At 36.8% G+C, this 24,461-nt stretch overlaps 1 protein-coding gene across 1 annotated transcript in view; it reads right to left on the reverse strand.

The window, feature by feature from the left end:
- LOC5566481 (kelch-like ECH-associated protein 1) overlaps positions 1 to 21,432 on the reverse strand; it is an 84,788-nt gene extending 63,356 nt beyond the window's left edge. The window contains exon 1 of the mRNA XM_021837401.1: positions 21,296 to 21,432. The gene's annotated coding sequence lies outside the window, so the exon portion shown is untranslated. The remainder of the gene's footprint in view (positions 1 to 21,295) is intronic.
- Positions 21,433 to 24,461: the final 3,029 nt, after the last annotated feature.

Raw genomic sequence — 24,461 nt, forward strand, 5'->3', positions numbered from 1 at the left:
CAAACAACTCCTCTCCGGGACGCGATATGATTAAGTTCAATCTTCTTAAAAATCTCCCTGATATCGCTAAAAGACGGTTGCTTGACCTGTTCAACTTATTCATGGAGCACAACATTGTTCCATCTGAATGGAGACAGGTCAAAGTAATAGCTATTCAAAAGCCTGGGAAACCAGCGTCTGATCATAATTCGTACCGCCCGATCGCTATGTTATCATGTTTAAGGAAATTGTTAGAAAAAATGATCCTATCCCGACTCGATCACTGGGTCGAATCAAACAACATGCTTTCCAGTACTCAATTTGGCTTTCGCAAGGGCAAAGGAACAAACGATTGTCTAGCGTTGCTTTCATCAGATATTCAACTAGCTTTTGCGGACAAGGAGCAATTGGCTTCGGTTTTCTTGGATATTAAGGGCGCTTTTGATTCAGTTTCCATAGAGATATTGTCAGAAAGCCTGCACAATAGTGGACTACCTGGAATATTGAATAATTTCTTGTACAATCTGTTGTCAGAAAAACACATGAGCTTCACTCTCGGTCAACTGACAACTTCCAGAATTAGCTATATGGGTCTTCCCCAAGGCTCATGTCTAAGTCCCTTGCTTTATAATTTTTATGTTAAAGATATTGACAACTGTTTGGAAGAACCATGCACGCTTAGACAACTTGCAGATGATGCTGTGGTCTCTATGAAGGGCCCACGAGCGGAAATCTTGCAAAGACCATTGCAAAATTCCCTTGATAATCTATCCACTTGGGCTAGAAATTTAGGGATCGAGTTTGCGCCGCAAAAAACTCAACTGGTTGTATTTTCAAGGAAGCGGAATCCTGCCCAACTAAAGCTTAAGCTATTGGGAACAGACATCGACCAGTCTTTGACTTCAAAATACCTTGGGGTCTGGTTTGATTCAAAAGGCACTTGGCGAACCCATACTAGGTATTTAACGGAAAAATGCCAACAAAGGATCAATTTTCTACGAACAATTACCGGAACATGGTGGGGTGCTCACCCGGAAGACCTCATAAAACTCTATAAAACAACAATTCTCTCTGTTCTAGAGTATGGCTCTTTCTGTTTTCTCTCAGCAGCAAACAGCCACCTTATTAAATTGGAACGAATTCAATATCGTTGTTTGCGTATCGCCCTAGGTTGTATGCATTCGACTCACAATGCGAGCCTGGAGGTGCTGGCAGGGGTTTTACCACTACAGAACCGATTCTGGGAGCTCTCGCTAAGAATACTTATTAAGTGTGGGGTGAGCAACACACTCGTTATCGAAAACTTCGAAGAAATGCTCAAACTGAATACTCAGTCAAAATTCATGAGAGTTTATCTCTACTACATGTCATCTGACATAAGTCTTCCATGTTATAACCCTCCACGTGTACGCTTCACCAATGACAGTTCCTCTGTTGAATACGATCTGTCCATGAAACAAGCTATTCATGGAATCCCAGATCAACTTCGATGTATAACGATTCCACGTATTTTTAACGCAAAGTACCAGAATGTCGATTTCTACAGGAGATATTTCACTGACGGGTCCCGCATCAATGGATCCACTGGCTTCGGTGTCTTCAATGAAAACTCTTCCGCCTTCCGAAAACTTCAGGAACCTTGCACGGTTTACGTTGCTGAGCTGGCAGCAATCAACTTCGCATTGGGGATGATCTCAAACATGCCCGCAGACCACTTCTTCATCTTTTCGGATAGCCTCAGTTCTATTGAGGCACTTCGATCGATGAAACATGTTAAGCATGCATCTTACTTTCTTACACAAATAAGAGAGCAGATGTGTGCACTGGTCGAAAGATCATATAAGATTACCTTTGTATGGGTCCCCTCACATTGCTTAATTTATGGCAATGAGAAGGCGGACTCTCTCGCAAAGGTGGGCGCTGAGGAAGGTGAGATTTATGATAGACAAATTTCACACGATGAATTTTTTCATTTAGTACGTCAAAGTTCTCTTCACGGTTGGCAAAGCGATTGGCTAAATGACCAATTGGGACGGTGGTTACATTCCATAATTCCTAAAGTTTCCTTGCGAGCGTGGTGGAATGGTTTGGATGTAGGTCGAGATTTCATTCGCGTGATGTCAAGACTCATGTCCAACCATTACTCGCTAGGTACACATTTGCACAGGATTAACCTCGCGCTGAGCAATGTTTGTAATAGGTGTGGTTATGGTTATGATGACATCGATCACGTAGTTTGGAAATGCCCGGATATGGACGCCTCCAGAGCGCAACTTTTGGATACCCTTGCGGCCCGAGGTAGACAACCCTATGTTCCTGTTAGAGATGTGTTGGGCACCCGCGATCTCATTTACATGGTCGCAATTTACGATTTTCTTCGCTTGTCCAGTATAAAAGTTTAATTCTCCTGTGTTCTCTTCTCCAGTTTTTTTTTTTTTTTTTCTCTGTGTTTTGTCCCCTGTATGTTGGATTGAGGATCCTGGCCATCCGGCAGACGAATACCGGCAAGAAATTGGTACCAACGCCACTACACGTTCATCGCGATACCACGATATACCTCCCGGATGTGCTGCAGAAAACCCTAAACCCAATCCTCACCATGTCCTTCCTTCCAAAAATTGTGACCATTAACCTCGAGTTGCCACGAGTACCCTGGCTCCATCCCATACTAATCTTAGTACAAAAAAGTGAATGATTTGTAAACAATACAAAAAATGAATTTCGGCTCCGTAAAGCGTTAAACGCGATTGAGCCTCAAATAAATGAAATAGAAAAAAAAAACTAAGACAACTTCATGGGCGCAAAAGTAAAACTTTATTTGGATTTGTGGTAATATTTTACAATAAATACTAAGTTTATCGATGTATTAGCAAGCAATCATACAGTTTTGATCTGCATAAAAGCCAAATTCTTTAAAATATCTTAACATTAACACGATCATCTGCTACATATTCAAGTAGATATACATATACCCATCTAAATTAATACAAATAATTCGTAAAACTTTTGGATCTCGATCCATTTTTTTCGGAAATAGAAACACGAATTATCAAGCCCCTGGGTAATCGCGTTCGACCGTATAACATATCACTGTGATAATTGAAATAAATGTTGAATTTTCGCATTTCCTTCGGAAAAGTTCTTAATTATTCATGATTGTTACGAAATTTTCAATTTAACACTTCAGTCGTCGCGCTGTTGTATTTTGTACAACACCGCTGAAAAAACCTCGCTTTTCGTTCACAACAGCAGCATGGTGGTTCTGACGGTGGCAAACCGCGCGACGACTGGAAGATTAAAGTTGTACAAATTCCAGAATTCTTTTCGAAAATCGTTTGTTCTAAAATCGAATGTTTTCCAATAATTTTAAAAATTGTGCATGAAGCAGGGCTGGTGGTGACTGAGTTTCTTGAAAATAGGAAATTTAGAAACCTCTTTCCAGAAAAAAAGACACTAAAAGGTAGTCAAAAAGAGACGAAACAGTAATCAAAAAGCAAAACGAGACCTAACAGGAGAATATTTTAAACTTTTTTTTCAAATTTCTCGTGACCAACAAATCTGGTATATGCCAGTAAATGACAAACATGTATTATGACGACATTACGATGGGGATTGATTGATATCTTTATTTGAGATTTTCACTCTCCAAAAATTTCCTAAGGAATTCCTCCAAATATTTTGTTTTGGGTCTCTCAAAATAGAAGCAAGATTTTTCCAAAAAAATATCACATACAATACCTCAGGTCTTCCATCAGAAATTCCTATATTTATTTCCATTATTTCAGATATTTTTCGAAAAAGCCTTTAGTCCTCTAGGATTTTATCCGGTAATTCTCCAATCATCCATCTAGAAACATCCTTCAAGACTCTCGTTTAAAACATGTTATAATATTCAACTAGAAACTTCTCCAGATGATTCCAAATTCTCAAGAATTTCTACAACATTGTTCTTTAGATTTTTGCTTAAAGAATTTAACAGCATATTTCTCTGAAGATACCTTCAGGAACTACTCCAGAGATTGCTCCTAAGATTTCTTCGGAAATTCCTCCATTAATTCTAAAAGATTTCTCAAGGAAGTTTTCACAACTTTTTTCTCGAACATTCTTCCAGGAGTTTTCTTCGTGGAAATTTGAATGAAATTTTCCAGTATGCTGAGAAATTGTTGATAAAAATTTGTGACGTATTCCTAAAGCAAATTTTAGGGTACCTTCTGTTACAGTTATTTATGTAATTTCTTAGGTCACCTTTGATGAAAAAGGTTTATAGAAAGAGTCACTCTTGAAGAACTATTAGAAGATTTCCAAGATTATTGCTAAATTATTGCTAAGATAGCTTAGCTTAGCTTAGCTTAGCTTAGCTTAGACTGACTGCACATATCAATGGTTGCTATTCCGTGATTGACCGAAGTCAGTGAAAATGCACAAAGAATCAACTAGAAGTTTGGCCGGGATTGGCCATAATCTTCTTCAGTGTGCATAATTCAGTGCCTCTATTTATACATGGTCAATAACGGCGCCGGCCACGTCCTTACAGTCAGGTGGGATTGGGGGAAGGACTGTTAGTGTGTAATCTTTGCTATTTGGAGACCGTGTTTGCCTCTGCATCTCCACAAAGGTTACTGGGAGGGATGTTTGTTAATGGGAAGGATCGTTGGGTCACAGGATTCACTTTGATAAGGGATTAGACCATGATAAATAATTATTTGTGAGATATAAATATGCCTATACATGGCTATTAAAGGTAAAAAGAAGAAGGTGTTTTTAATAAAAAAAAATTTAGGCAGAAATAATTTGTGAATCAGAGTTTATGTCGACACTTACAGTGACGAACCATTCATATTTTTTTGAAAAATCATATTTACGTCTCACTGTTTTAACGATTAATGGTGCAGTCATACATATTTTATGGATTAGAAACAATAGCATGAAACGAGCTCACCAATTGATCCGTCATCCTTGAGCAGCAACAATCCTCTTTCAGCTTCACTCGTTTGCTCAGCTATATAAAAGCACTCAGAGAAAATAGGCGCGCAACCCGTGAGGGAAAACAACTGACGACTGCTGGGGCTTTCTTGACGCACTCCCCAGGAGCAAGCGTCAATGTCGGAAGATCAAAAAGAACTAATCGTAAGCGGCACTTTTTCACTTTACTCGATCGACGCGGCACTTTTTCACTTTACTCGATCGACGCGCGACATGTTTGATCCTGTCCTCATCGCCGGCCACGGCAGGAGCAAGCGTCAAGGTCGAAGGATGAAACACAACTCTTATTGCTAAATTATTGCTAAGATAATTGAAAAAATTAAAAGAAAAAATCAAATCTCGCAGGATATTGTGAAGGATCTCCTGAAAAAAAAGAGGACGAAATTCCTAAAAAAACTGTGAAGGAATTACTACAATCGTAGGATCTTATAAAAAAAATGTTGGAGTGTTAACTGGTGTGGAACCTTAAATGAACTTTTCAATATTCCATGGGAATTTTTTGGGAATTCATTCAAAACGTTTGGATGAACTCCAAAATTCCTTGAAATAAACGCTGGAAAGAAATCTTAAGAAACTTAATAATGAAAAAATGTCGAATATAAGGAATTATTTGTAATGTTCTTAATAGATTCATTCGAATAACCCCTCGAGGAACTTTGGAGCTATTCTTTGGAATAACCGTAGATGAAATGGCGTTGAAATTCTTGTCGGGTTTTCTTGGAAGAAATTCTGTGGGAAACTTTGGATATCTCTTAGATTAACGACTGTAGAATTCGGTTGAAAAGTTAGTGAAAAAGTATCTGGAAGAAGTTCTAGGATAGACTTTGTTCTCAGGGAATACCCTGAGAAAATTACTAGAAGTAGTAACGTTGAAATGCTGAATGCTGAAGCAATTTCTGGAGAAATTCCTGTAAGCATCCTACGAAAAATTGCTGAAGAAATTGGTAGAGGAATGATGAAATCTCTGGAGCAACCACAAGGATAATTCCTGGAACTGTTCTCGAGAATTATGAGAAGAAATTTGGTATCTTAATTATCTGCAAGCAAGATAATGGAAAAAAGAGACTTTAGAGACTATTTTGGTTAAAATAGAGACTTCAGACTCCTTTTATCAAAAATAAAGACTTTTTAGAGACTTGCATAAAAATGGCATCTAAAATAAACCTGCTACCAGTCCTTGATATGTTAATCCTTCACTAAATAAATAAAGAGACATTAAAAACATCAACCATGGTAAGCTGATAAAAATTCATACTTAAAAGGATCTTCATTGAATAGCTCATATAGTGCTCATGAGAGCGGCGCAGCCGAAATTTTTTTCGAATGAAGAGAGTTTTCTGGCAAATAATGGTAGCTCTGGATTATGACGCAAAAATCCATTGTCGTGAACATATTTTATCATGAATTACTGCCTCAAAGTAATTTCCCTGATTGTGATCAAAATTCCCTGAGAATTCCAGGTTTTTTTTCCAGGTTGAATAAAATTCCCTGATAATTCCAGGTTTTCCAGGTTTTTCCAGGTAGTAGACACCCTGATGTATCCATAGAATTGCTCTTAGAATTTGAAAAAAAAGAATTTGAATCTTAAGACCTCCAAGTAATCAAATCACAAGCGTTCTCTTATGAAATTCGTACCTAACTTTTAGCTCAGTGTATGTGTAGCGAACGGTTGTTGCGTTTGGCGTTTGACCGGCACTGCGAATAGAGGAACGAGAAATATCAATCATGCTGATTCATCAGACATTAAATGGGCAAGCAAGCAACGACGACGACGACGACGACTACGACTGTTTCGGAGAGGACGTCGGTCACCGCCACCGTTGTCGTCGCTTCGCTGCTGCGTATACCAAGTATCAAGGTGTCACTGTCTCGAGTGCAAGAAACGTGGCTAGACTAACGTATGCAAGGTCCCAGAAAGGTGGAATGTATCGCTATGTTGGCGTGGAAAGTATAGTGTTTGATAAGGGATTTCTGTTTCTTGGAATTGTGTCTTAAATTTTCTAGCTGTATACCAATGTCATTTAGAATGACTTCATCTCTATTTCGTTGAATGCAACCTAAGAATATGAATCTTTTTCGCACCCGTCCAGTGAAGGTTTCTGGTGCGTACCTAATCGATGACGTATCCGAACAGTAGCATACTAGTGATAATTTTAACCATTCAAACTGCATGCTTATTCGTGACGAATATCTGTAAACAAGAAGCGTTTTTCGCTTTGTCAATTTATTGTAATATTTTAAATTTTCTTTTACTCCTACATTACTGGACAAAATAATACAACTTTTACGATTTTCCATACAAAATCCTCAAAAATAAAAGGCTGAGTCTGAATTTTTGCTGATGTTGAACTTATTTTTATATTTCACGAGATCAAAGGAAATGACAATTGACTATTTGGCTCAAGTAATGTTTTAGAATTTTGCCATGCACTCTATTTTTTCCACGGGCCCTTCAAGCTTGTCAACCACATATACATGAACCGTGGCCAACATGATTTTGACATTTTTGGGAATCTGACACTTTTGGGAAATCTGACAATTTTGGGTTGTGCACGTTAACTTACAACTACTCATTAACGTGGGTTTAAGCTGGGTAAGGCGCATAATGACGAAATTGATTTTAGTGTGTTATTGCTAAAAAAATACACGATTTCTAGAAATACGCAAGTAAATGAGTAAACAATTGTGTAAGCCACTAAATGAAAGGAGAAACTATCTTCAACGTGTTTTTGTTGTGAGCTACGAAGAAATCGTCTTTTGATTCCCCCCTGATTTTTTCACAAATCCGACTTTTTATGCCTCACATTCCAGGCGGATGTACAGATCTGCCACCTTTTCAAATGTTCATATCATCCGCGAAGCAAACAAGTTGACTGGACTGGTTGAAAATTGCTTCTCTGCGATATTCGACTACTTTCATTCAGTTTTTCCAATTAACCATCATTGCTCTTATTAGTCTAACTTTCCCGGGAAGGGTAAGCTGTTAACTCGATTAATGCTATCGTATGCCCCTTTTAAATCGATGAAAAAGTAATGCGTTTGGATCTGGTATTTACGACACTTTTTGAAGAATTGACTGTACAGTAAAAAACGGATCCGTTGTCGATGGTCGTCGACGAAGCCGGCTAGATAACTTTCCACGAATTCGTTTATTACAGGTAGAAGACGACATTGATCTGAGATAACTCTTTAAATATCGCAGTTAGGAAGATGTTCGTTCGGAAATTCTAACACTCTAATTCGAAGCAATTCTTGTAGATGGAGCATTTTTTTCTGCTGTTTGGATGAGCCACTGTGACCGTTATTTCGAACTACTGTAGCATTTTCCGTATTTTTGTGATGCATACCGCATCACTCCATGTCCATAGACAGGAAGAGAAGTATCGATTTCTGTACCGTTCGTGGTTTGATTCCTAAGAGATTGTTTGAAAAGTTGATTGAGATCCCACTATTTAATCGTATCATAGAAACTTTTATCTCAGCGAAGACGCCGAGTGCTCAACACTGAAAAAGTCTTTAAGTCGCATACGAAATAGGCAGTGCCGGATTTTGGCTTCGGGGGGCCCGGGTCAGATGTCATAAAGGGGGCCCTTTTATACAAAACTCAGCACGTTTGGGATTCCACAAACTACCTATTGAATTTGAGTTTTGAACAAGATGGTCGGTCTAAAGATATGAGGGACCCAAATGCAAAGTGGTGCAACTGACATTTTCGGTTGTGAGCTATATACATCATTTAACTGTTTTCCAGCTTTTCAATAGTGTTTTAAATGATTTTTTCGTCCAATGGGAAAAATATAACAATTCCTAGAAGATTGGCTCGTTTTTAAGCTTATATATAATTTGTATAGAGTGAAAAATCTTTAAAGTCATTTTCTCCAAAGCTTCTTTTGATTCTGTTCAGTACAAGTTTCCAATTTGTATCTGATTGAAAAAAAAGTAATTACAGTACTAGCAAGAATAGAATAGAAGCAACAATCGCCTGATTTTCATACAAACTGGTCAAGTTTGGAGACCCGCATCTCTGCTTCTAGCAAACCAATTGACCTGCAATTTGAATTGCATGTTGCAAATACAGTCATCTCTCCCTTACTCGATATTGAAGGGACCATCGAGTTAGGGAGGTATCGAGTTACAGAACACAAAATCAATGCAACTGCGATCCAAGGGACCATCGAGGTAGCCATGAAAACCAACTTTTACTATGGTTCTCTAACTCGATATCGAGATACGAAATATCGAGTAAGGGAGAGATGACTGTAACTTCAAATTGAATGTTTGGATAAATCATCAAATTCAATTCAAATGACAAAAATGCCCAAAATTTTATACTAAGCTATTTTGGAAACAAACAATTTACGATAAGTATAATCGACTGCAAAGATCCAGATTCGTGCTGTTGAAAATTTGAGGTTTGGCTTCGATTCATCTTCACCTTCACTTCAAGTTTCTTATAGAATTGCAAATATGTTTAAATTTTAAAGTTCTGTTAGGAACCCAATAAATTTTATGAAAAATATGGCTAAACCTTTAAGGCACTGAAGGTTTAACCGTATTGTTTAAGATCCTGCAGAAGGGTTAAGCGCATTTTTTCTTTCAACATTTTTCGAAAACTAGTTAGAGACGAATTTTTGCGTAACATTCATATTTTTTTGTAATGTATTGTAATTTTGCAACTTATCGAACGCGATGAACGGTGAATCATCTCCTTTGGTTAGTTTGCTGGCAACGATATTGTCGTTCTGTTGGCGACGCGTTTTGTTATCCACGAAACAGACAATATTGATGGATAATAATTGACCAAACCAAACTGTGAGATTCAGATATTAGATGAAGAAAAAAAATATACTCGAATATTGGAAAGTTGACTTTAGCGTTAGAATTATATGTCCAAATGTCTAAAGAGGAAATTTTAAAATGTGTTTTGTACTTAATTTTGGTTGCTCGGAAGGCCCCATTAATCGGGGGGGCCGGGGCATTTTCCCCCTTGGCACCCCCCCCAAATCCGGGCCTGGAAATAGGCCTATCTGTCAAGATAAACTATATATTAAACTTTAAAGGTATTTGCTCATCTTACTAGTGATTTTAAGTATTTTATTTTTTTCTTTTGCAAAAGTGAAGTGTTAAAGTTCAAATAATGTTTTTTAACATACTCTAATAATCCCTCCATAAATTTCATAAAGGGAAGCAAATCGCTAGTACTGATAGTTGACCATCCAAAGGAAATCTAGTATCATTCTTAGTGTCGCGAGAAGTGGATAGGACAGGTAGGACATGTCCTATGTACAAAAATACGTGGGTATTATAGTCAAAGAACCACTAGTGCGGCTATAGGGGACTGACTACTACAAGTACACCGACCATATGTGAATTAGTTATGATTGCGCAATTCATTATCATTATCGCGAATTTAATTTATCTTTACAATCGAGAAGGGTATTACCATGAAGTGTCCATAAGTGCCGCATTATTATAATGATTTAATAGCAGGAATCTCACAGCTACTTTATAACGCACGCTTTATCTAAAGTTGGCAAAGATAACAAAATAGTGTGATAGAATAACTCTTAAATATAACATGTGCAACTTCTTAAACCTAACTTAACATTTCAGTACGGATTAGTAGTACGACCTCAGATACGATTTTTATGAGCCATGCAGTATTGTAAAATACCGTGATTAAAAAAAACTACGACCAATATTAGACTGGTTTAAAGACGGCAATGAAGCTTGACTAGATGACTTGAAGACGGGACTAAAAAAGTTTAAACAAACCATAATAGGGTAACGACTTTTTACGTCGTTCTTAAATGCTAACAGTTGGAGCCGGCCAACGTACTTTAAGGTGAAACTCCTTTGAATCCACTAACAACTGTATAAAAGTAGTGGTTCACAAAAAATATTCTTCTAATTGTTGGTAATAGTGAAATTTTAATTGATAAGACGTTGTTGCCAGTAATCGCCCTTCGAATAAATAAGATTGCTTGATGTCGTACGTAACCATCAACGTACTGACAGCCCTGCAAGCGAGCAGCCGGCGTAAAATTAGGAAAATAAAAAAGCGAAATGCTGTGGTCAAGTGATTGTTTTTAGCACGGTTTGGTGAAATTTTAAGTTGTTTTCATCAGAAATCAACCAGTAATTGTTCTTTAATGAACAAGTAGTGAAAGTAAATTGTGTTGTAAGTTCTACGATTAGCAAAAGTGGTAAAATTCGGCGAAAAGTGTTCTTCGTTCGCAGGCTGATATGTGTAAACATTTGTAGCAAAATTAAACGTCCGTGTTGAAAATTAGCACGGTTCTTGAAATTTCTACTAGCTACTAGTGTTAAAACTATGGAAATTGTAAGGTAATAATGTTCTGATGTCTCGTTAGCAATTTGGGAATGGACTTAGTGTAGGTAAGTGAAATATTTTGATGAAATGATTTGGACTTCCAGAAATGTGTTTGTATATGTGAGGAAGCCATCTTCACTGCCATGACAGGGATTCCTTCCTATATGTCCTTAATACACAAGTACTGGATAGCCTAAAATTGGCTCACCAACACAGGCAAAAACGTCCATTTATTACGTAACGCTAAAATTGTAAAATTTTGCCGTAAAAGTATAGAAAATAACTAAAAACGTAAATTATTTGCATAAATTATTCGAAAAAGTAGTGCCTTGAAATCAAGTGTAATGTGAATACATAATACACTTTGTGTTTAGTTCATCTTCCATGGTGCTTTCTTTGCTTACTAATTTCGTTTTAATTGCCACTGAAAAAAGCCATATTGGGTGCCGGTACCAATGGTTGTAATGTACTAGTAGATTGGACTATGGAATAAAACGTACATTTTTCGATAAAAACGACATGTGATATTTTTGTTGGATAGATCGTCTCTAGTTTAGACGATTTGCCAAATTTCAGCTTTTTATTTTGTCAAAAAGTTCTATAAATAATTAAGTTTATGCAAAAAATTTGCTCCCTTGCACCAGTAGTTGTCGTCGTGTTCCAGTAGTGGATCAACGTATGGAAGCAGTTTTTAAAATGGATGTATAAAATTGAAGAAAAGCCCCAGAGATGATCTTTATGCTTCATTCGAAAGATATTAGTTGCCGTTCCTAGGGAAAAATGTTTAACCTGTGTAAAACTTTACCATTTAAAATTCTTTGTATCATTCCCGAACGTCTACTACTGGAGCACTAGCGCAACTACTGGAACACGTGTACCAATAGTGGCTCAAGCGATTTTATGTTAAAACAATAGTTTTATCACTCTTTTTATATTTTTTTCCATATAGTAGAGGTTAAAACCTTTCTGTTGAGGCCAAAAGATCTCTGTTATGGCTTTTCGTTATTTTGTTATGATTTCTTATAGCTTAGGTAGTCTACGAATGGCACCGGCACCCTACTGCCTTTTCAGTTTTAAATATTGCTCTATTGACATAATGATAGCTGATTCCGTAGAAAAAAATCGCCGACGTGTCATTCAAAAGTAGTTTTCAAACGCATTTTGAGAAGACTTTTAGGACATAAATATGTTTAAAATGTGAATTCTCGAAAACTTATTCAAACAGTCTCAAGTCGGAAAAGTAGGAAAACTTACTTTACCGATCCTACGTGTTTTGCGGATGACATTCTACACGTTCCGTACTGAACCAACTCGATTTTTCCCTTTAAGAATTTTAATTTCTGGATTTACAAGACGGCGTAAGTAAGATTTTCAACTTTCGTAACCTAAACGCTACTTTCACCGCTCCGCTATCTGGAGAGACAAAGTGACTTAACCACGAATCAAAACAAAACAAAAGTCGATTTTACACTGTTACTAAAACGCGTCGTAAGTTATTGAATGAAACGGCTTATCAATTTGTCATATTTTTTATAAATATAAATTATATAAACTACCTAGTTTTCGAACGCGAGCTGATTGTATGCAAAATGTAAGCGATGTACACGGCGAATGAAGGTGAAACATTTTGAAACAGTTTTAGAAGACAGGTTGTAATTCATCTAAATTAATTTTCTCAAACCCGTATGAAAGTTACTTACGTCAATTTGAAAAAGTAATCTAGAATTGTTGTTCGATTTGTAACGTAGATTAAGAATATGTTATCAATCGGGTACCCCTGAAAACCCAATAATTGTCGACCCTCTTATTTGCAACACACAGTTTCATTATCTTTGCATGAACCTCGCCTAGTAAGTTGTGCGTTTTAGCAGACGAATCATATTGCGCTGTTCACACCAAATCGAACAGCACACTTTGAAAGTGTGACGGCATAGTGCAACTTTGCGATCTGACAGCATTTCGACAAGGAGAAATGTCATGAAAAGTCATCTGCTACTGATTTTGCCTTTGTCTTTCACTGTTTTGTTTTGGTTTTTGGTCTTCCTCCAGCACCAAAGGACGAGCAATGTTGCCAGCAATGCGATCTTTTTCATTAATTCCTAGAGATGGTCGGGTTTCGGGGTTTCGAAAACGGGGGTCGGTTTCAGGTTTGAAAATGTGAAACCCTTCAGGGGGTCTATAATAGAAATGTTTACAAATTTGACGTATCCTATTATGGGCCCTCCATTTGATTTCCATCCGGTTCGCTGCCGGCGTGCATTTTATGGACCCACCTGGAAATGCTAGTTATGGACCCTCTTTTGTGGTTTCATTTACAAAACTGTTCAAATATCTGTATTTATGCGCCTCAAACCAAACATTTTGCTTGAAACTGCTAACTAACAATGCAATCGAAGTTCCCCCGGTGAATTTTCATAAAAATAAGATTGGTTTGAGTGTTCATTTTATGTTTTTCTGTAAGGTGTCCATAATACGCACAGTGTCCATAACCGGTCCACAGTAGACCGGATATACCCTTGCGCATACGCCAGTTCATGCGGGAAGGTGTATGGGGTGATAATTCCATGACAGAGAGGCTTGCTGTTTGGTTAGCAGGCTGCCTATGTATCAGACGTAAGGAAAGGCGTGTTATAATGATGGAAGAATAGAAAAACTCCCGTAAGGATCCCTGAATAGATCTCATGAGAAATTGGCGATAAATGGTAACGTTCCATAAGATTTCCTTAAAAATTTGTTCAATATCTTGCCACCAGAAATGTACAATCCATAACACAAAAAATAGATAAAAATATGTAAGGTAAATCCACGTAAATCTGTCGAATAATTAACTGTCTTTCTAACAATCAATAACAATTAGTTATGATCCGAGATAGTGTTATCAGGCATCAGGCATCTCGTAATATCTCTAGCAATTTCATTATGAATTTCTGCAGAAACTCCAAGGATTTATCCAAGAATCAAATACTACTTGAATTTCCTCAATGAGTTCATGTGGACACTATTAATTATTGATTCTAACAGCTATTTCTTAAGAAAGTTCTCATTGGGTTCTTAATTCTTAAAATAGTTGTCCAGAGGTTTGTTCACGGAATTTTATATTACAAAAACATTCAGGGTTTTCTACAAAAACTGATCTTTTTACCTTGAATTCTTGCATGAATTTATATTATTCTTGAATCTCCTTAATTGACTCGTTCACAATTATTTCCAGGACTCATGCAGCAAATTATTCAGAGAACCAATCAATACATTTGGTCGAAGTTGACCATAATGCACTACCAATTTTCATGGCTGCTCATCAACCTTTTAGGATTCCTGAAAAACCTCATCTTGGTATTTTTCTTAATGTTTTTTCGAGTAAAAGATTCCTCCAAGGGTTTTTCCCGGAGTGCTGCAACTCATTTTTTCAAGGTGACAAATGTCGGAATCCAAACATGGCTGACACAATGGCCGGCTTGTGCCCCTACTCACGATTTCAAAGGCACTAATCTGCTAAAATAATTAACGTACAAAGTCGATCTTATTATTTTTAACTAAAATAAAAATTGCACTGTAGTTCGATGCTTCTTTCGCGAAATATGTGCCTTCAAAGTTTTGGTACATTATTGAGCTCTCGCCGAGCAGTGCTACGAACACAAGCGCAAATTTGCTGGTTGAAAATACTGTCATTTGATTTTGCTGGGAACAACTAATCTTTGTTTATATTTTCCACCAGCAATTTTTAAGTAGTGTTGGTGACATGTACCGTGTATGTACATGAGCGCAGAAACCACTATTGAATTTTGAATCCAAGCTGTTTCACCAATGATACTCCAAAAATCTCTAACTCGCCTTGAAATATGCTCTGTTCTAATAGGGTAATTTGTCATTATTGCGGTATAAGAATTAAACCCTTATTAATAATCGGACACTCTGTTATTATTGATGATGAATGAAGGCTTATAATATTCGCAAGGTGAACTAAATGAACGCTTTCCAAATTAAACGATTTTGATCGTAGGAAGAATAGTTTTAAATGATGCATAAAGAAGAACCTATATTTTTAACCAGTCCCTCTATCTTCGGAATGGATTTCAAAAGCGTATTTTTTTAGTTTTGAATCAAAACAATTACATGCTGCAGTTCTATCAGTTCATGATGGATGTAATTACATACATAGATACTGAATTTTGAAGAAAAATACTGTATCACAGATAACAGATGTTTATGCTAGAACAAAAAAAAATCTGAAAATCTGTGTAAATATTCAATTTGAAACTCCTTGCAATCACTAGCGCCGCCACACAGCGAATTGCGTCATTCAGTGGTGAATATCAGTATCTTGAAATATTTCATATTCACCACTGACATCGTCATGGGAACTTAGCGATGACAACGCCACAACGATGTTGCTACTTGTGTTGCCATTCAAAATGACCATTAATTCTCGATTACTTTTTCAAATCGACGTAAGTAGCTTCCATACGATTTTGAGAAAATTAATTCAGAAGAATCACAACCTGTCCTCTAAAACTGTTTTAAAATGAATACCCTTTTTGACATTTTTCCGCCATGTACATTGCTTAAATTTTGCATACAGTAAGCTCGCATACAAAAACTAGGGAGTTCCTGTTATTTCCCACAAAAATTTTATTACAAAATGATAAGCCGATTTATTCAATTACTTTCGACGTTTTTGTATCAGTGTAAAATCGACTCAAGTAGTGTTTTGTTTTGATTTGTGGTTAAGTCATTTTGTCTCTCCATACAGCGGAGCGGCGAAAGTTGTGGTTAGGTAGCGAAAGTTGAAAATCTTACTTTCGTCGTTTTGTAAATCCGAAAAGTAAACATTCTAAAAGTGAAAAATCGAGTTGGTTTAGAGCAAAATGTGTAGAATTTCGTCTACGAGACACGTAGAATCGATAATGTAAGTTTGCATACTTTTATGACTTGAGTCTGTTTGAATAAGTTTTCGAGAATTGTCTTACATAGTTTTACAATCGGACTCCAACGTCTGTTATCTGTGACTATATTTTTGAGAAAAAACATATAAGGGGTCGTCCATTAATTAGGTAAGGGTTTATGGGGGGAGGGGGGTTTGAGATTTCTTACGCGCCATACAAATTATTTTTAATTTTCATACAAAAAATCTTACTATGGGGGGAGGGGGGGGTCTAAAAACCGCCAAAATTGTCTTACGTAATTAATGGATCGCCCCTAATCTTGTGACATTATTTTGTGCCATTCATACACTTATTCATCCAGACAAAAGATTTTTCTGTATCTTTACTCTGTTGTTTCTTTTATTTACAAATATATTTCAACTGTACACAATGTATTAATAACGAATCACCATGCACTGAAAATCAGTGCACATGCTAAAACTGTGTTGAAAAACTATGAAACAAGATAATCGTAGGGAAGCAATCTTTTAAAATTACATTGAATTGGTGGAAAATATATTTAAAGGCACCGAAATCAAAGGGTAAATACTCAAGTCAACAAATTCATTTCTTGTTTAAGGTAAAGATAAATCGAAGCCAAAACTCAAATTTTTAAAAGAACAAATCTGAAGAACCAAACACTCGTTTGAGATGAAAACTTAATCGATTGGTCATCACCAGCTAGTGACCAATCTATTAAGTTTTCAGCTAAAACAGATGTTTGTTTCTCCAGATTTGTGCTCTTGAAAATTTGAGTTTTGGCTTCGATTCATCTTCACCTTAACGATTAGTGGTCTCAGATGGAAAAGCCTAGTCTAGTTTCATTAACATTGTCCAACTTTTATGGAAGAAGAGACGAAACCGGTCAAAAATCATTCGATTCTGTTGATTTGTTTTCGAATCGTAATATAATCAATTCTCGCGTTCAGTATCATAAGGGCGTAACTGCAATGACCGATTTTTTCTCTTCATCGTTTTTCTCTTTAGCTAATAACTTGGCCGAGTGAATATTTTTGACTGCTATTTTTGATTCAATAGAAGGCTCTAATCGTTGTTTGTCATGCAGCACCGTAAAATGTTATAAAAATCGATTGAATTTCGTGTACTAATCTAAAGAGAAAATCGACGAAGTGAAATCTACCACTGCAGATACGCCTGTATGATACTAACCGTGAGAATTAGTTTTCTTTATAGAAACGTCCAAAGTCACACAAACTGACAGTACCGTGCAATGTCATTAACATGAAAAGAGTATAATTTCAATGCTGGAACATTGTGTGGCATTGAATATACTGTAATAAGACGGATACCCTAGCGACGCTTAAAAAAAATAAAATCTCGATTACTTTTTAAATCGACTTAAGTAACTTTCATACACTTTTGAGAAAATTAATTCGGAAGAATCACAACCTGTTTTCTAAAACTGTTTTAAAATGAACCAACTATTTAACATTTTTTCGCCGTGTATATCGCTTATTTTTTTTTCATACAATCAGCTCGCGTTCAAAAACTAGGTACCGTTTTGATTCATATTACGGACACTTAAGGCCGCGGTGAAGTATAACCGAGCAAAAAGCACAAAAATTAACACTTTCTGTATGATACATCTGCATTATCAAGCTTCAAACACACTTAACTTTCGAATGGTGAATGAAAATTTGGGTTTCGCAGCTCAAATAACCTAAAATAAAAAGAAATTAATGTTTTTTCCATGATTTTTATTCTGGACGCAAACTTACTTTTGCTTCAAATTACGGTCATTTTGATTCGAATTCCGGACAGCACACGAAAACCAAAATTAAGCTAGTAAAATTACACATTGAACGGCTGAGGGCGTTAGAAAAACGTCAAAACTAAATGCGTATAATAATTTTTCATGGCTTGCTATAGAAAATGTTTATTAAAATAAGCCTGAAAGTTGGGAAGTTTTGAACGGGAAATTTTGGAAAATTTCAAGTGAAACCTTTCCCATACAAAGTTGAGTGTCCGGAATTAAAAGCTGTCCGGAATTTGAATCAGAACGGTAGTTTCTATTATTTCTCACAAAAAATAATATAACAAAATGATAAGCCGTTTCATTCAGTTACGTTCGACGTTTTTGTACCAGTGTAAAATCGGCTCAAGTAGTGTTTTGTTTTGATTCGTGGTTAAGTCACTTTGTCTCTCCACAACGGAGCGGTGAAAGTAGCGATTGGGTAGCGAAAGTTTAAATTCTTACTTACACCGTTTTGTAATTCCTCAATTAAACGTTCTAAAAGTGAAAAATCTAGTTGGGTAAAGACCGGAACGTGTGGAATTTCGTCTATGAAACACGTAGGAGCAATAAAGTAAGTTTGTTCACTTTTTTGACTTGAGACTATTTGAATAAGTTTCCAGAAATAATTAAATAAAAAGAACAGGCTGCGTCAATTTATTACGTAAAGCTAAGTATGCTGTTCCGATCTAGAAAAGTAACAATTCATGTTCAAGAAATGGTTAAGAAATTTCCTACAGTGAGCTCCATTTGAATTGACATTTCTTTTCAACTGCGTAATGCGATCAAAGAAAAATGCTTTTCTTGAGCATTTCTTGCAAGAAATTTCCCACGCATCGAGATAGGCGATTTCTTTTCTGTTGAAGTGCATACTTCGCTCAACGCTAAAATTAACAATTTTCGACAATTCCCCCCTCCCCCTTAGTAACGATTTTTGAATGACAAAATAATTCGTAACGCTTGAGCCCTCCCCTAGAGCGTTACATAATTTGTGGACGGCGCAACAGAGAAAATATTGGAAAAAGAAATGTAAGAAAGAATGAAAACGCCTGCTAGGTGAATAACATTAATTTTATAGTCATTTTCCCATCAAAAAATACCCGTTGAACAAAATTTATGTAAATAAAATTTGAATGATGTTTGTATATCATGAAATGGCTTAAGAACGAGTCAACAGATTTACCTGATTGTGTCACATTCGTCCAGGGTTAAGGATTAGTCTCCGTTGAAAAAAAAAACAAACTGTCACTTTGTATGAGAGAATAATAAATATCGTCTTACAACAGCCTACTTGATGGTAAGACAGAGTTTGCCGGGACCACTAGCTACGAAATGCTTCGATATAAAGTAACGAACATAGAAATGTTTGAAATACAACTTCCCGGTGCGTTCTCCAAATACCCGGTTCCCCTATAATTCAAAGTCATTTGTAGTTTTCCCATCTTCCCAGATTGATGGACCTTTATGAATAACATAATTAGTTGCTATAGAGCCCAGAAAGATCAAAATACACAAGATCGATAGATGACACCTGTTAACGATCAACGCTCCGTCATCGTAATCATCGTCATCATCAAAACTTGAAAAGCAGTTTTTCTGTTCAAAACTAAAAATTATTCGATGAAAATGTGTTTTGGTAGGGGGACAGAATGCAGTGAACACATTTTCCTGTAAATTTTCTTGATTTTGAACGAAAAAACTGCTTTTGAAAATTCCGAAATCAATGACGGATCCTGCCCCCTTAAGCACGTTATGCTTATAAATTCAAATGTGATGCAAGCAATCGATGTGTATCACCTATGTGAGAAACCGGTAAGGTAAACAATAGAAAAGGAAAATCATTGTTTGGATAGATGAATAGACAAATCTTCTGGATAAATAGACAAAAATCTAGCACACTAGGTTTAAACTCATGATTGTTTTTAATTTCCCTGATATTTTCTGTATTTTTTAGGCTGTAATAATTTTTGTTTTCTAGTGATCGATCATGAAGACGTTTTTTCCTGATCATAGTACGCTGTTTATAATTCGAATGGAGCTCACTTGAATGCATCGGCCAGTAACTTTACACGCGTGAAACCGGCATCGTTACCAAGTAACCAACCGAGTTACTTAATTGAAAATTGACACAGCTAAGATCGCTTAGACTGAGTGATGTGTAACCAATTTTTAGGTATGTAATGCTAGAGTTTTAGAAAGGGTGTCTAATGAGGTCTAATGCTTTCATTACGATCAAATGATGAACGACTATGGCTGGCGGCAACATTGTGCACGCGAAATAAACAAAGTAAAGCAAAAGTTACGTTTGTTCTCCCGTGTGAACACAACATTTTGCAATTTCTTATTTACCAACATGTTTACACATCTGGTTAAGATAAGCACCTACGTATAAGCACTAAGCAGGCTAAGCAGAGACGATTGATCAATTTCTGCTCGAGCTTTTGGACTAAACCTGGGTCAAAGCAACCACAGATGACGAAATAATTTACGTGTGAACGTCACAACTTGATAATCCTCTGTCAAAATCGAAACCTACTTGGATCGAGGAGCTTGCATTACTGTCCATCCACTTTTTAGCAAATAAGCAACAGCAAAAAAAAAATCGAAAAAATTACTGAATGAGCGTGAGGTGGTCAAATTATTGGCCATCCACTTGCGTCTTGTTATTCGTAATAACGCCCGAAAGACGAAAAAGGTGGTTTTATTGCACAGAGTTCTGTTGTTGAATGTAAACAGTCTTCTCAACTCGATCGGGGAGGACAATCTTCCTGAACCTCCGGCCATTGCTCTTCAAAGATTCGAAACAATAGCTTCCAAAACGGCGGCCAGACACAATGGTCACTTGTTCGTGCGTCTTTTGTAGGTCACACACAGAAATGGCCACCCGACAGTCGACTTTAACCCCATCGCGGTGATATCTCTTTCTTCGTTTCGACGCGGACATTTTGTGCACCGTCATTTTTGCTGCCAAAGTTCCCCCCGATTTGAGTGGCTTAGATTTCGCTTAGAGGTGCACTTTTCTTGCCACTCTATTTTTACATTAAGAAGTAGACGACCGGGGCTAAATTTGCTCTCGTTCACTGACATAATTTCTCGTTTCTTTTCTCGTCAAGCACCACAACCACTGATGTCTTCTCTATTGCCGATTTATCGCCTTCCGGGGGGAGCAAAATTTACTCATGGCGGAAGTTGTCATCCATTTCCCTCCATGCAAACGCAATTCCTTCGCATAAGCGAAATAGCTTCGATTATCTGCTTTTCTCATGCTTCCGAGAACCAGGAGCAATTCCGAAATCGAAACCTGAGTACTAGCGAAATACTTACTGAATCGGATCGAACGTGAAGCACGAGTGATTGGATCAAATCCAAAATACAGGCTCTTAATATATGCGCCCGGGAAGCAGCACTCTTGTTTACACCTTTTTCGCAACACTGAAAATATCGAACTGAGCGAGATGGCCACGCATCTTTCTCAACACACTCGGCTGCCGAAACCCGATCGGACCGTGGTTCGTGTCGGGCGAACGAAAAACGACAAAAGGACGATGCGATAAAGCGAAAGGGGAAAGCGAAATGTCAGATGGGTGGATGACAGCTTGCGTAAGTTGGTAGCCAGCCGCTACCAAGGTGAGCGAGGGGTAGTTAAGGTGAAGGTGCATTCCATGCATGGATTTATTCACGGTCTTCTTCTATTTTCAACTTTCTTTTTCTTTTCCGCTCTAAATGCGAGCCATGTTTTACATTAAATGACATCTGAACAAACATCCGGTGAACGAACATTCACCGGCTGAACAATCAGTAGATAAATATTCGATGGATGATTACGAAATCTGTACGTTTTTTCGTAGCGGCGTAACTGACAAACAAAATGAGTTAAGGGTTCGTTCAAATATTACGTTACGCAACAGGGGAAGGGAGGGGGTCTAACATAGTGTTACGGTTCATACAAAAATTTAAAATTTTCCATACAAAAGCTGTTACGTGGGGGTGGGAGGGGGTCTAAAATTAACAAATTTTGCGTTACGTAATATTTGAATGAACCCTAAAGGTACACTGATGTAAAACCACCACATTATTTATGCATAAGGGCTTATCTGCATTCATCGATTTCTCTTAATCGTTGCTCTCTTTGCGTTATTGCAGAAAACTGATTATCTTTTCGTATCTAACACGTGCTCTGCTGTAGGATGAAGAATCACTATATCTTGCTTCATTAACAATTCGGTCTTTTATGTAGTGATGGAAAATTCACAGTTTTTTGTAGTTTGATTGAAAGAGCACATTTTTCTAAGTGTAACACGATTTTATTGCGCATTATATCTTAATTTTGATATTGAGCATTCCATTATAATCGCTCAGAATTCAATCCTCCCCGAATACATTCATAAGATAGCGAAAACAATGCGCAAGTACGCTTTAAAATCACTAAATTTATAAAGATTGTACTAATCAACATAAAAAATACCATGATATAAGTATTGTATTATACGCGTCATCATCTGTCATAGTGCACCGTCTAGCCGGTTCGTTTCGTTTCATTCTGTTTTTTCTTAATCAAAAACAATCCGTGATTAGTTTTAGCTATCAGTCGAGATTTCGTTTGTAAATCGAATTTCTTGCTTAGCCAGTTTGTGTGTGCCAGAATAGACTCCCCGGAGGTTTGGAATAGGGCTATATTCAAAACTGAAAAGGCAATAGATGACTCTTTACCAATGGTAGTAAAAACGAAATTATGAAGCATAGAAAGCACCACGGAAGATAAACTAAACACAAAAAGTTATATATTCAAATTACACTTGATTTTCAATCACTACTTTTCCGATCCAGTTTTTAAATTGCAAGTAATTTAGGTTTTTCATTATTTTCCATACGTTTTGACAGTTTTCGACTACCATTCTTCCATGCGCTTGGGGTTCATTCACATATTTCATAACGCCAAAAATGATTATTTTCGACACCCACCCACCCCCTCGTAACACTTTTTGAATGGATGTTGCAATGGAAATAAAATAAAATTAGGAAATAAAAGTTATACCAATTTTGTATAAGCCGTAACAACATGTGGACACCTACCCACTAGAGTGGTTCAAAAAATCGTTTTTGCTCCACACCGCTCATTCGATTCTAGTTCAAATTCTGAGTGTCCTCCCAAAATTTGAGCTCATTTGGATGAAAACTGAGACTGCAAAAGCCCTTTAAAGTTTATATGGGAATTACTATGGGAAAAGCAAGCAATAGGGTCCTAAAGACCTGTCCCAATTTTAGTGCCAAACGCTTAAGTTTAGGCCAAAAACACATGTTTACTCAATTTTCTAATGTTTTCCGTTGGTTTAAGATCAAAAAAATTTTTTTTTAGATTTTGTCACATCCTTTGGCTTAAACTCAAATATTGGGTGTATTTTGTTTTCCGTGTTCCTTACGATATGTCAGATAGGAACAACCCTAGTGGTCGAACTAAAACCCCTGTGGTGTTTTTGTCGACTAAGCGAACGTCAAACATGATCAAAAGTGTCAAGGTTCATTAATAGATCAAATTTTTAAATTAAAGTTTAAACATGATTAGCCATTATTTGAGCGGGAAAAATTGCTAAAGTAGTTACAGTAACATGCTCTTTCGTGTTATTAAATAAAAACAAGATTTCATTACAAATTTTAGGACCCAATTCATCCAATTGGTCATTATTTTTGCCCATGTGCTCGTGGGGATTAGAACTATGTTGATACTGTGAGATACAGTAATCAGCTGCAACTCTGCCGAAGACTGTTTTTAAATTGGACGCCCAGTAATTAGTTATTGTGGATTTTTTGAACCACTCTACTACCCACCCCTACAGCGTTATGAAATTTGTGAATAAGCCCTTCTGTTGAAGGTTTGAGAAATTTAGAATCGTGTGTAGAAATATTTGTATGGCGAAATGCATCTAACGAATTATTTCTCAAAATTGGGAACTATTTTGAAAAAAATATTTGGTACCGGTGGTACGTAATGATAATGACTATCACGCCTACCAAATATTTATTTTCGATTAATGCTTCAAATTACGAGATATTTGAAGTTAGATGCCTTTCTCCATACAAAATGGAACGAGAAAACTTCTGCTAATCAACTGTGGACAAGAGCAAAACAGGTAATCCATTGGGATTAAAAATTTCACATGAGAATTTCATTGGTAATTTTCTCATTGTAATTGTACGCACTTCAACAGAAAAGTAATCGCATATAGGCAAATATAATGCGCCACCATCATAGAGGTCGCAGGGGAAGAAGGCGAGAAATGTCACTGAAAATGTTTGTTCACGTCCAAAATTCAATTTTTCAACACAAAAATTAGGTCATTATCAATGGCATAATCATTTTAACCCTTTATTCTTACGAGACGCGTGATTACACAACAAATTCAACCACTAACAAAGAATCCAGAAGTTTATAACCTATGTTGCCAAACACCAATTTTCCAATCTAATCTCACTAATCGTACATGAGCACTGA

The sequence above is a fragment of the Aedes aegypti genome, chromosome 1 (assembly GCF_002204515.2).
Source record: "Aedes aegypti strain LVP_AGWG chromosome 1, AaegL5.0 Primary Assembly, whole genome shotgun sequence".
Lineage (NCBI taxonomy): Eukaryota > Metazoa > Arthropoda > Insecta > Diptera > Culicidae > Aedes > Aedes aegypti.